The sequence below is a fragment of the Setaria viridis genome, chromosome 2 (assembly GCF_005286985.2).
Source record: "Setaria viridis chromosome 2, Setaria_viridis_v4.0, whole genome shotgun sequence".
Lineage (NCBI taxonomy): Eukaryota > Viridiplantae > Streptophyta > Magnoliopsida > Poales > Poaceae > Setaria > Setaria viridis.
Genome location: NC_048264.2, coordinates 14,840,340 through 14,851,508, shown reverse-complemented (window position 1 = coordinate 14,851,508; position 11,169 = coordinate 14,840,340). Strand labels below are relative to the sequence as shown.

The 11,169-nt window shown below is 40.1% G+C and overlaps 1 long non-coding RNA gene across 1 annotated transcript; it reads left to right on the top strand.

Moving 5' to 3' along the window:
• Nucleotides 1-274: 274 nt before the first annotated feature.
• LOC140222047 (uncharacterized) lies at nucleotides 275-10,889 on the top strand. The gene is made up of 3 exons (XR_011897592.1): nucleotides 275-1,089; nucleotides 2,465-7,743; nucleotides 9,119-10,889. It is a non-coding gene; the product is annotated as an uncharacterized lncRNA (long non-coding RNA).
• Nucleotides 10,890-11,169: the final 280 nt, after the last annotated feature.

The following is an 11,169-nucleotide window of genomic DNA, read 5'->3' as shown; positions in this document are numbered from 1 at the left end:
GATCAACGTGGACTGGAGAGCTCCTTTCATCGACTACATCAAAGAACACAAGTTGTCTCCAGACAAGACAGAAGCAGAGCAAGTCTCACGGTGCAGCAAGAACTACATTCTAGTCGGAGACAAGCTTTACACAACAGGTGTATCATCAGGAGTACTCATGAAATGCGTCTCACGGCAAGATGGCAAGGACATACTAGAGGAAATTCACAAAGGTATTTGCGGAAACCATGCATCCTCACAAACGATCATTGGTAAAGTGTCACACCCTGAAATTTCCGAATTTCAGGTTGTGAATAAAAGGGATAAATAAACAATGATTTTCTCATAATTTTAAAATTTTCCCAATATTTAATTTTCTTTTACAGGAAATTTAGTATAGGAAAAATAATTGTTTGCTTTCATAAATTAAAAATGTTATTCTATGTCTGTACATTCATGTCGCTGCATCTTGGCGTTTCTTGAGTGCAAAAGTTTGAAAATACGTTTAGACGTTGCCCAGACCCTTGTGAGAATTTTCCATCTTTTTCCGGAAATTATTCTCCTTTTCCTAGAGCTAAATCTAATTTTTAGAAGGCTCTAGAATCCTTTTCACGAGCTCCAAGTATTTTATTTGGATTCCTTGCATCCCAATTCATCACTGAGATTTATCTCAGATTTTTCAGAATTTTCTAGATATTTTTCTTGCTTTAGAAAACGAGTCCAGCTATTTTTGGAATTGTTTTCGCGCAGATAAATAAATTCAGAAAATCCGAAAAATCAAAAAGTCAACTCGAAAATATCTTTTCCGAGTGTGGCGTATATATATATCACCGCGTTCGTCTCGACGCGAGGATTTCAGATCTGAAAACCTTTTTACGAGTTGCATCTCCTAACTCCGTAGATCTGAAGTCAAAGTTCGGTCTTTGTCAAACTCCGGCGAGCTTTTCCGGCGAAACCGTGAACTTCCGGCGAAAACCGACACCACCATGGAGTTCCTCTCTTCGAGCTCTACGCCGTGGTGTGGTGGATTGCATGAATCCGATGTCGGCTCCGTCGTCTTCCCCAACTCCGGCGAGCTTTTCCGCCACCATTGTTCATCTCTTGCCGAAGGTGAGCACACCATCTTGTTCGCCTCGTCGATATCGTTCCATTTTGCCGTTCATGCGCGAGATCGGACTTCGTTTCCGGCGATTCCCTCTTTTTCTCTCTTTTCCTTGTTTTTGCAACCGTAACAGACTGCCTTGCCTTCTGTTTCTGTCCGCCGCCTGCTCCTGGCGTGGGGAAGAAGATGAAGCGCCGTTTTTCAGTTTAGCCCCTGGAGAACTTTGTAATTTTTTCCTCTTTCCTTTGTGTCTTGGCAAACTAGCAGATAACCCCCTGGATCTATTAGTTTCCCTAGATCCAGTCCAGCCCCTGCGGTTTTGCAAATCTAACCCTGTCCTTTAACCTTTTCGCGAGCACTATTTCTTGTGTCTTGCCAATCTTCTCAGCTAACCCTCCAAGTCTACGGTTAATTACGTTTAGGCCCCTACAACCTTGTTTAACCCATAGAACCCACGTTTTAATTCCGTTTTCGTCCGTTCAAGTTGCGTTAGATTCATAATGATGTAAATTACACGTTAGTGGTATGTTTTCCTTCACACATGTTTTTGAAAATAAAATTTATATTAAAATTGATTAATGCCTGACAAACGAGTTCTTCTCTGAATAAAATCTATTTAGCGTTAAACATCGTTTTTCATAATAATTGTTAATTTGATTAATACCTACTTCATACCCTCTTCTAAATAAAAGCCAATTAGGTTATATATCGGTTTTTCATAAACTAAAGTTAATTGGATTAATGCCTATCTAAATAATTCTTCCAATTAAAAGCCACTTAGAGTTATACCTCGGCGTTTCATAAATTAAATTCAATTTGATTAATGTTTATTCAATTTGTTTTCTAAATAAAATCTGTATAGGTTATATCTCGAGTTTTCATAATTAAATATTAATTTGGCTAATATAAATGTAAATGTGTTTTTAATTTAATCTACTTAGTTGAACTCGAGATGTAAAGCTATACGCTTAGATGTCTACATGTATCTTATTTTTAAATTAAATGTTTAATTGGCATAAATTGTACTCAAATATTTATAAATAAAATTGGAGTAAGCTTTACACCGTCTTTTCTTATGAAAATATAAATATGACTTGATTAATTCTAACTAAGGATATTTCTCTGAAATATCTTTACATTGCTTTTCTCAACTAAAATAAATAAAGCTTGTAGCTCTTATCTTTCTTTTATAATTCAAAACTCTCGATAGCTTTATCTTTTCAACCATAGTTCCGTTTTAAGTGTTCCTTACGTTCGCGTGACCTTAGATCGAGCCTTGTCGTTAGTACGCTCTTTTAAAGTCTGTCTTTTATTTTGGTGTACTGCTCTTAGTTGTATTTGTTTGTTTGCTTGCATGTTTGTGCCGATGTTTGCTCCGAGTAGAAGGATCGCCGTTCGGAAGCTCTTAAGAGTACAAGTTTCAAGTGAGCAAGAGCCGAAGAGAAGTAAGAGTAACTTTTCGTTGGAGAAAGGCAAGTGTGTCCTTGTGCTTTTATCCCAATAACTCTGTTTAATCACTATTGCATATGCTTGCATTAAATTTGATGGGTCCTATTAAGGTTTGCCTAGTTTTCGTGATTATTCCTTGCCAACCTGGGTTTACCTTTCTGTTGGGTAGCTATGCTTAGCTGCTATATTTGGGTTATGGTGGTTCTAATGAACAAAGATGATGAACTTATTTTATTTATGCTACACCTCTTGTTAATACAAGATTACAATGTTAATTGGAACATGGAGAACCACCCAGGAAAACAGTGCTACCACAAGACTAAATGGCTCTGGTCTTGGCTGATTAATTAGAAACCTTAGTCTGGGGTGACCTTACTCGTGATGAGGCAAGAGGGGGGACTGAGTCGTTGCATTTTACCTGGGATGGGTGGTGCACGCCAGACACCGAAACCTTAGCGGGTTACCACTGACTAATGAATCTTTGTAAAGGCCTCGTAGCGTCCCTATGCAATCACACCTCGGAAGTGTGGTATTGTGCCTGATCAGCACAAGCGTGGTTGGGTCTAAAGTTCTTTTGAGCTTTTACGCGACTTGTGGGTAAAGATGTGCGACCTCTGCAGAGTGTAAAACTGATCGATCAGCCGTGCTCACGGTTAAGAGCGGCCTGGACCCTCACATGAGTAATATACTTGAAGATGGATTTAAATTGTGGTTTATGCTATGGTTATGGTTGTGCCATATGCTTATGGCTTATGTTTATGCTTATATTAATTGTGGGTTGGTATATACTTATACCTTAGTAATCAGGTGCTAATAAAATTTGACCAACTAAAAATGCTTAATGCAGTCAACCAGTCAGCCTTTCCTTGTTTAACCCCTGCATTCATATTCTCCTCACACTTGCTGAGTACGACAAGTGCTCACCCTTGCTATAACCAACATTGCTCAGAAGAAGAAGCTGCTATGAAGTTGTTGTGAAGATGGTGCTGAGTTCTAGGCGTACGCAACCCCCAGTCGTTTGCCTGTGAAGTTTGGAGCCTCCGTTTCCATAATTAAGGTGTATATCTCTGATGGTTTCGTAAGTCTTTGTATCTTTTTACGTGATACTGTTGCTGTTATTCACTTATGATGTCACTATATGTATGAAACTTGATCCTGGCATACATATAGGTAGCATTCGGTTTTACCTTTAAAACTGGGTGTGACAGAAGTGGTATCAGAGCCGTATCGACTGTAGGACGTAAGCCTAGATAGCAATGGTCACTTCCTAAGGTCTATTTTACTATATAAACAATTCCTGCCTTATCCTTGACCTTTCTGAAAAATATTCTCACCCCTTGATCATTTTTCTTTTCTCAATCCTCCTTGATAACTTGAGCTCTTTACATTTGCACTACTTGTCTTGCAAATGTTAGACCCTCAATCCTTGTCTGTTTTTTTCCTCTCTCCTTGATCACTGCTTGATCTTGATCATGCATCTCCTTCTTGATGAATGATCTTACCTGTTTGATGCAATACACCTCCTTGATTTCTTAGTGATATTGCTACTCTCTCATCACCTGTTCATTTGCCTCCTTAATGTTTTCCTTACTTACTTATCCTTGTAAACCTATCTCCTCCTTAACTTTATTTTCAGTATATCCATCTTCCCCATAGTACCTCTCGTTGCTTTTGAAATAAATGCTACCTTGGAATCTTTTCCTTGACTTTTGATTCCAAAATGTCTCATTTTATTCAAAAATATCTAGATGATCCATGCCACCTGTCTTAAAGCCTGTTCAAGACATCTGGAGAATGAAGTTACCAGTTCACCACTAGAAGTCAAGTCTGAGCAACTGAAACGTGCACCAAACAGCTGGAGTCAATGCTGCACAAGCTGAAGGACACCAAGCATGTTGAAGCCTTACCAAACAACACATGCTTAGGAAGTACCCCTCGCAGCCTTACTAACAACGTTTAGCGTCGTTCCCTAATTGTGTGTTGACTGGTGAAATTTTGTGCTTGCATTATGATGCTTGTTTTGATGAAATTGTCTGATTTGTTTCTTTGTAATGATTGTTGGTGTATTGTGGGTCTTCTATCTACAATGACATCAGTTGCCTAGCTGGGTTTTTCTTTTGAATCTCCCATATCCTTGTCATCCATTGCTTTCTACCCGAGACAATGAAGGATATCAGAAAAGAGGGAACTAAAGTCAACACCAACGTCAACAAGCAGGAGTTAACATCACCACCACCGTCTCGCTATAAGCAAGTTGAAGAATAGAAGGCTTTACTCTGATCTCCATCTTACTCTAATGATGATTACAAGAACCAAAGAAGATGAAGAAAGCAGGGAGATTCTACTCGCGACAAGAAAAGATGAAAGACTATCCACTCTGCCATAAGAAACTTGTTGTCTCCCACCTTTTTATTTTCTTTTCTCTCTTTGAATCTGCTTGTACCTCCCACATCCTTGTTATTTTTCTTTCTATCTCCCAGTTCTGATGGACATCAAGAAGAGAGTGAAGGCAACACCAATATCAACAAGCAGAGGCTATCGCCACTATCACCGTCGGAATAGAAGCAAGTCAAAGGAAAGAAGGCCCTACCCTAGTTTACTTGCCACCTTGCTGCTTTCTATCCTTCCTCCTACCTTACTTGGATGACGACCAAGAAAAGACGAAGATATCATGAAGTGCTCTACCTTGTTCTGCAATTTTATCCATTTCCTATTTTCTACCGATCCTATCTTTATCACAAAACCAAATGGCGAGTCCCAATGAAAATCATGAAGATAGAGCCAATGAAGGAGATCTTAACATTCCACCTGTAGCCGCATCATTCGAACGCAAGATGTTAGAGTATATGGCAATACAAACTCAGGTTTTACAAGCAATGTCTCAAACCATGGTCCATATCCATCAGTATATCACAGAGCAAGCCTCACTTCCTCAGAACCACAACCCTATCACCAGTGATGACCATCACGTTTTGTTTGCTCCACCACCGTTCGACAACGAGAAGCTATCAGCTATGCAGGCTCAAGTCTTACAAGGAAGGAAAACAGACTGACACATCATCCCCTCATAACATGGAGATAACCAAGGCTAGAATTCCCACTGGACTAGTGAAGAGGCAAGTTGCTGAAGCCTGGGACTGTCAAAGGAACAAGAGAAGCCATAGAACGTCGGAGCTGGAAATGGAGAGACAATACAAAGATGTTAAGATTCCAGGAACACCATCGTCTTCCATGTCTCCAGAAAGAAGATAGCCTAATGACAGCTAAAGCTAGACAACATCATCATTTAGATATCAATAAGAGGAGGAAGTTGGATGCCCAAGGGCCATCCCTAGAGGAAGTTACCCAAGATGAAGATAGTACTCAGACTATGAACCTTGAGTGTTGGAGTATCTCTTTCAAAGAATTTCAGCCCTAGAGGAGTAGGCGAGCCAAGAAGCCAACTAGTAAAGCAAGTCAAGAGAAGATGAAGTTACCACAACCATTGGCAGATAACAATACTCAGCCTAGTTTCCACCAACCACAGCCTAAAGTTGTTCACCATCCACATGGTAACCCCATCAATAAGAATCCTGATGCACCAGTTATTCCACCGAGAGTTACTAGGGAGTAGAAAGGAAACCAAGATGGATGTGTAAAAGTATTGTGCTTCAGATGCGGTGAAGAAGGGCCTTATGCCAATAACTGTCCAATAAAGCATAAGTCGACCAAGTCCGCTAGAGCCAAATTGTATTGGCTCCAGTGTGGAGAAAATGGACATCTTGATTAGTTGGTGTGCAAAAGAGAAAGATGATCAACCCCAGGACCAAGTACCCAAAAGCTCTGCCTTCAACCCGACAACATCAGTTGGCCTCTTTGTCAGGACGAATGATCAAGACGCCTCAATCAGGAAAGAATGCCATCAATTTCCAATGCCCAATTCCCATACCACATTCAGTTGCCAAAGTACCAAAGCAAGAAAAACATGTTTCTACCGTAAAGAAGAGGGACATTTCATTAGTCAATGCCCCAACAAGCGTTTGGACCAGATGGATAAGAAGACTCAAGGATGCGTATGAAGACTTGAAGGGTGACAGTCGAGCCGGAGGGAAGCAATTCAGCTCTATTCAAATCACTTTACCAAGAAATGAAGAAAATTCTTCAAAGATGGGCCAAAGAAGCAGAGGGAAGGAAAGGATACTTAAAAGAGGAATTAGACTAAGTATCCCTGAAGTGTTTTATGTGATGTAGTGAAGCATAAAGAAGCATGATTGAGGGGCTTACGTAAGGATGAACGATCTAGGAAGAAGCTAATAAGTGTTGGATGCTACCCACCTAAACCTTTGTCTCTTGCTAGCCTTTGCGAATCTCGGGACGAGATTCTTGTTAAGGGGGGTAGTGTTGTCACACCCTGAAATTTCCGAATTTCAGGTTGTGAATAAAAGGGATAAATAAACAATGATTTTCTCATAATTTTAAAATTTTCCCAATATTTAATTTTCTTTTACAGGAAATTTAGTATAGGAAAAATAATTGTTTGCTTTCATAAATTAAAAATGTTATTCTATGTCTGTACATTCATGTCGCTGCATCTTGGCGTTTCTTGAGTGCAAAAGTTTGAAAATACGTTTAGACGTTGCCCAGACCCTTGTGAGAATTTTCCATCTTTTTCCGGAAATTATTCTCCTTTTCCTAGAGCTAAATCTAATTTTTAGAAGGCTCTAGAATCCTTTTCACGAGCTCCAAGTATTTTATTTGGATTCCTTGCATCCCAATTCATCACTGAGATTTATCTCAGATTTTTCAGAATTTTCTAGATATTTTTCTTGCTTTAGAAAACGAGTCCAGCTATTTTTGGAATTGTTTTCGCGCAGATAAATAAATTCAGAAAATCCGAAAAATCAAAAAGTCAACTCGAAAATATCTTTTCCGAGTGTGGCGTATATATATATCACCGCGTTCGTCTCGACGCGAGGATTTCAGATCTGAAAACCTTTTTACGAGTTGCATCTCCTAACTCCGTAGATCTGAAGTCAAAGTTCGGTCTTTGTCAAACTCCGGCGAGCTTTTCCGGCGAAACCGTGAACTTCCGGCGAAAACCGACACCACCATGGAGTTCCTCTCTTCGAGCTCTACGCCGTGGTGTGGTGGATTGCATGAATCCGATGTCGGCTCCGTCGTCTTCCCCAACTCCGGCGAGCTTTTCCGCCACCATTGTTCATCTCTTGCCGAAGGTGAGCACACCATCTTGTTCGCCTCGTCGATATCGTTCCATTTTGCCGTTCATGCGCGAGATCGGACTTCGTTTCCGGCGATTCCCTCTTTTTCTCTCTTTTCCTTGTTTTTGCAACCGTAACAGACTGCCTTGCCTTCTGTTTCTGTCCGCCGCCTGCTCCTGGCGTGGGGAAGAAGATGAAGCGCCGTTTTTCAGTTTAGCCCCTGGAGAACTTTGTAATTTTTTCCTCTTTCCTTTGTGTCTTGGCAAACTAGCAGATAACCCCCTGGATCTATTAGTTTCCCTAGATCCAGTCCAGCCCCTGCGGTTTTGCAAATCTAACCCTGTCCTTTAACCTTTTCGCGAGCACTATTTCTTGTGTCTTGCCAATCTTCTCAGCTAACCCTCCAAGTCTACGGTTAATTACGTTTAGGCCCCTACAACCTTGTTTAACCCATAGAACCCACGTTTTAATTCCGTTTTCGTCCGTTCAAGTTGCGTTAGATTCATAATGATGTAAATTACACGTTAGTGGTATGTTTTCCTTCACACATGTTTTTGAAAATAAAATTTATATTAAAATTGATTAATGCCTGACAAACGAGTTCTTCTCTGAATAAAATCTATTTAGCGTTAAACATCGTTTTTCATAATAATTGTTAATTTGATTAATACCTACTTCATACCCTCTTCTAAATAAAAGCCAATTAGGTTATATATCGGTTTTTCATAAACTAAAGTTAATTGGATTAATGCCTATCTAAATAATTCTTCCAATTAAAAGCCACTTAGAGTTATACCTCGGCGTTTCATAAATTAAATTCAATTTGATTAATGTTTATTCAATTTGTTTTCTAAATAAAATCTGTATAGGTTATATCTCGAGTTTTCATAATTAAATATTAATTTGGCTAATATAAATGTAAATGTGTTTTTAATTTAATCTACTTAGTTGAACTCGAGATGTAAAGCTATACGCTTAGATGTCTACATGTATCTTATTTTTAAATTAAATGTTTAATTGGCATAAATTGTACTCAAATATTTATAAATAAAATTGGAGTAAGCTTTACACCGTCTTTTCTTATGAAAATATAAATATGACTTGATTAATTCTAACTAAGGATATTTCTCTGAAATATCTTTACATTGCTTTTCTCAACTAAAATAAATAAAGCTTGTAGCTCTTATCTTTCTTTTATAATTCAAAACTCTCGATAGCTTTATCTTTTCAACCATAGTTCCGTTTTAAGTGTTCCTTACGTTCGCGTGACCTTAGATCGAGCCTTGTCGTTAGTACGCTCTTTTAAAGTCTGTCTTTTATTTTGGTGTACTGCTCTTAGTTGTATTTGTTTGTTTGCTTGCATGTTTGTGCCGATGTTTGCTCCGAGTAGAAGGATCGCCGTTCGGAAGCTCTTAAGAGTACAAGTTTCAAGTGAGCAAGAGCCGAAGAGAAGTAAGAGTAACTTTTCGTTGGAGAAAGGCAAGTGTGTCCTTGTGCTTTTATCCCAATAACTCTGTTTAATCACTATTGCATATGCTTGCATTAAATTTGATGGGTCCTATTAAGGTTTGCCTAGTTTTCGTGATTATTCCTTGCCAACCTGGGTTTACCTTTCTGTTGGGTAGCTATGCTTAGCTGCTATATTTGGGTTATGGTGGTTCTAATGAACAAAGATGATGAACTTATTTTATTTATGCTACACCTCTTGTTAATACAAGATTACAATGTTAATTGGAACATGGAGAACCACCCAGGAAAACAGTGCTACCACAAGACTAAATGGCTCTGGTCTTGGCTGATTAATTAGAAACCTTAGTCTGGGGTGACCTTACTCGTGATGAGGCAAGAGGGGGGACTGAGTCGTTGCATTTTACCTGGGATGGGTGGTGCACGCCAGACACCGAAACCTTAGCGGGTTACCACTGACTAATGAATCTTTGTAAAGGCCTCGTAGCGTCCCTATGCAATCACACCTCGGAAGTGTGGTATTGTGCCTGATCAGCACAAGCGTGGTTGGGTCTAAAGTTCTTTTGAGCTTTTACGCGACTTGTGGGTAAAGATGTGCGACCTCTGCAGAGTGTAAAACTGATCGATCAGCCGTGCTCACGGTTAAGAGCGGCCTGGACCCTCACATGAGTAATATACTTGAAGATGGATTTAAATTGTGGTTTATGCTATGGTTATGGTTGTGCCATATGCTTATGGCTTATGTTTATGCTTATATTAATTGTGGGTTGGTATATACTTATACCTTAGTAATCAGGTGCTAATAAAATTTGACCAACTAAAAATGCTTAATGCAGTCAACCAGTCAGCCTTTCCTTGTTTAACCCCTGCATTCATATTCTCCTCACACTTGCTGAGTACGACAAGTGCTCACCCTTGCTATAACCAACATTGCTCAGAAGAAGAAGCTGCTATGAAGTTGTTGTGAAGATGGTGCTGAGTTCTAGGCGTACGCAACCCCCAGTCGTTTGCCTGTGAAGTTTGGAGCCTCCGTTTCCATAATTAAGGTGTATATCTCTGATGGTTTCGTAAGTCTTTGTATCTTTTTACGTGATACTGTTGCTGTTATTCACTTATGATGTCACTATATGTATGAAACTTGATCCTGGCATACATATAGGTAGCATTCGGTTTTACCTTTAAAACTGGGTGTGACATAAAGCTTTTAGTGTAGGGTTCTATTGGCCTACAGCTCTTACTAACACCGAGGAACTAGTCCGCAGATGCCAAGGATGCCAATTCTTCGCAAGGCAACAGCACGTCCCTACACACAAGTTGATCACCATACCACCCTCTTGGCCTTTCACATGCTAGGGACTTGACATGACTGGCCCACTACCTACAGTGCCTGGAGTATTCAACTGAGTACTAGTGGCAATCGAAAAGTTTACTAAGTGGATCGAGGTGAAGCCAGTAACCTACCCCAAGGCAGCTAGAGTACTCGACTTCCTCGATGAAATCGTCCACCGCTACGGCTTCCCCAATCGCATTATCATAGACCTGGGCTCTAACTTCAACAATCACGAGTTCTAGGAATATTGCGAGAATAGTGGGATTGGCATCTGGTATGTCTCTGTCGCTCATCCACGGGCCAATGGCAAGGTTGAGCACACCAATAGGGTGGTACTAGAAGCTCTCAAAAAAAGATTGCATGATATTGGAAACACGAAAGGATGCAGGTCGCTCAAAGAACTACCCAATGTCCTCTGGGGGCTCCATACCCAACCGTGCAACCCTACAGGGCAATCTCCCTACTTTCTGGTCTACGGATCCGAAGCTATCCTTCCTGCAGACGTCATGTGGAAATCTCCAATAGTTGAGCAGTACGAGGAGGGTGTAGCAGAAGAAACAAGGCATCTAGACTTAGACAGCCTCGAAGAAGCTCACTGTGCAGCACTCGTCCAGTTCGCAACGTACCTTGAAGGAATCCGCCAC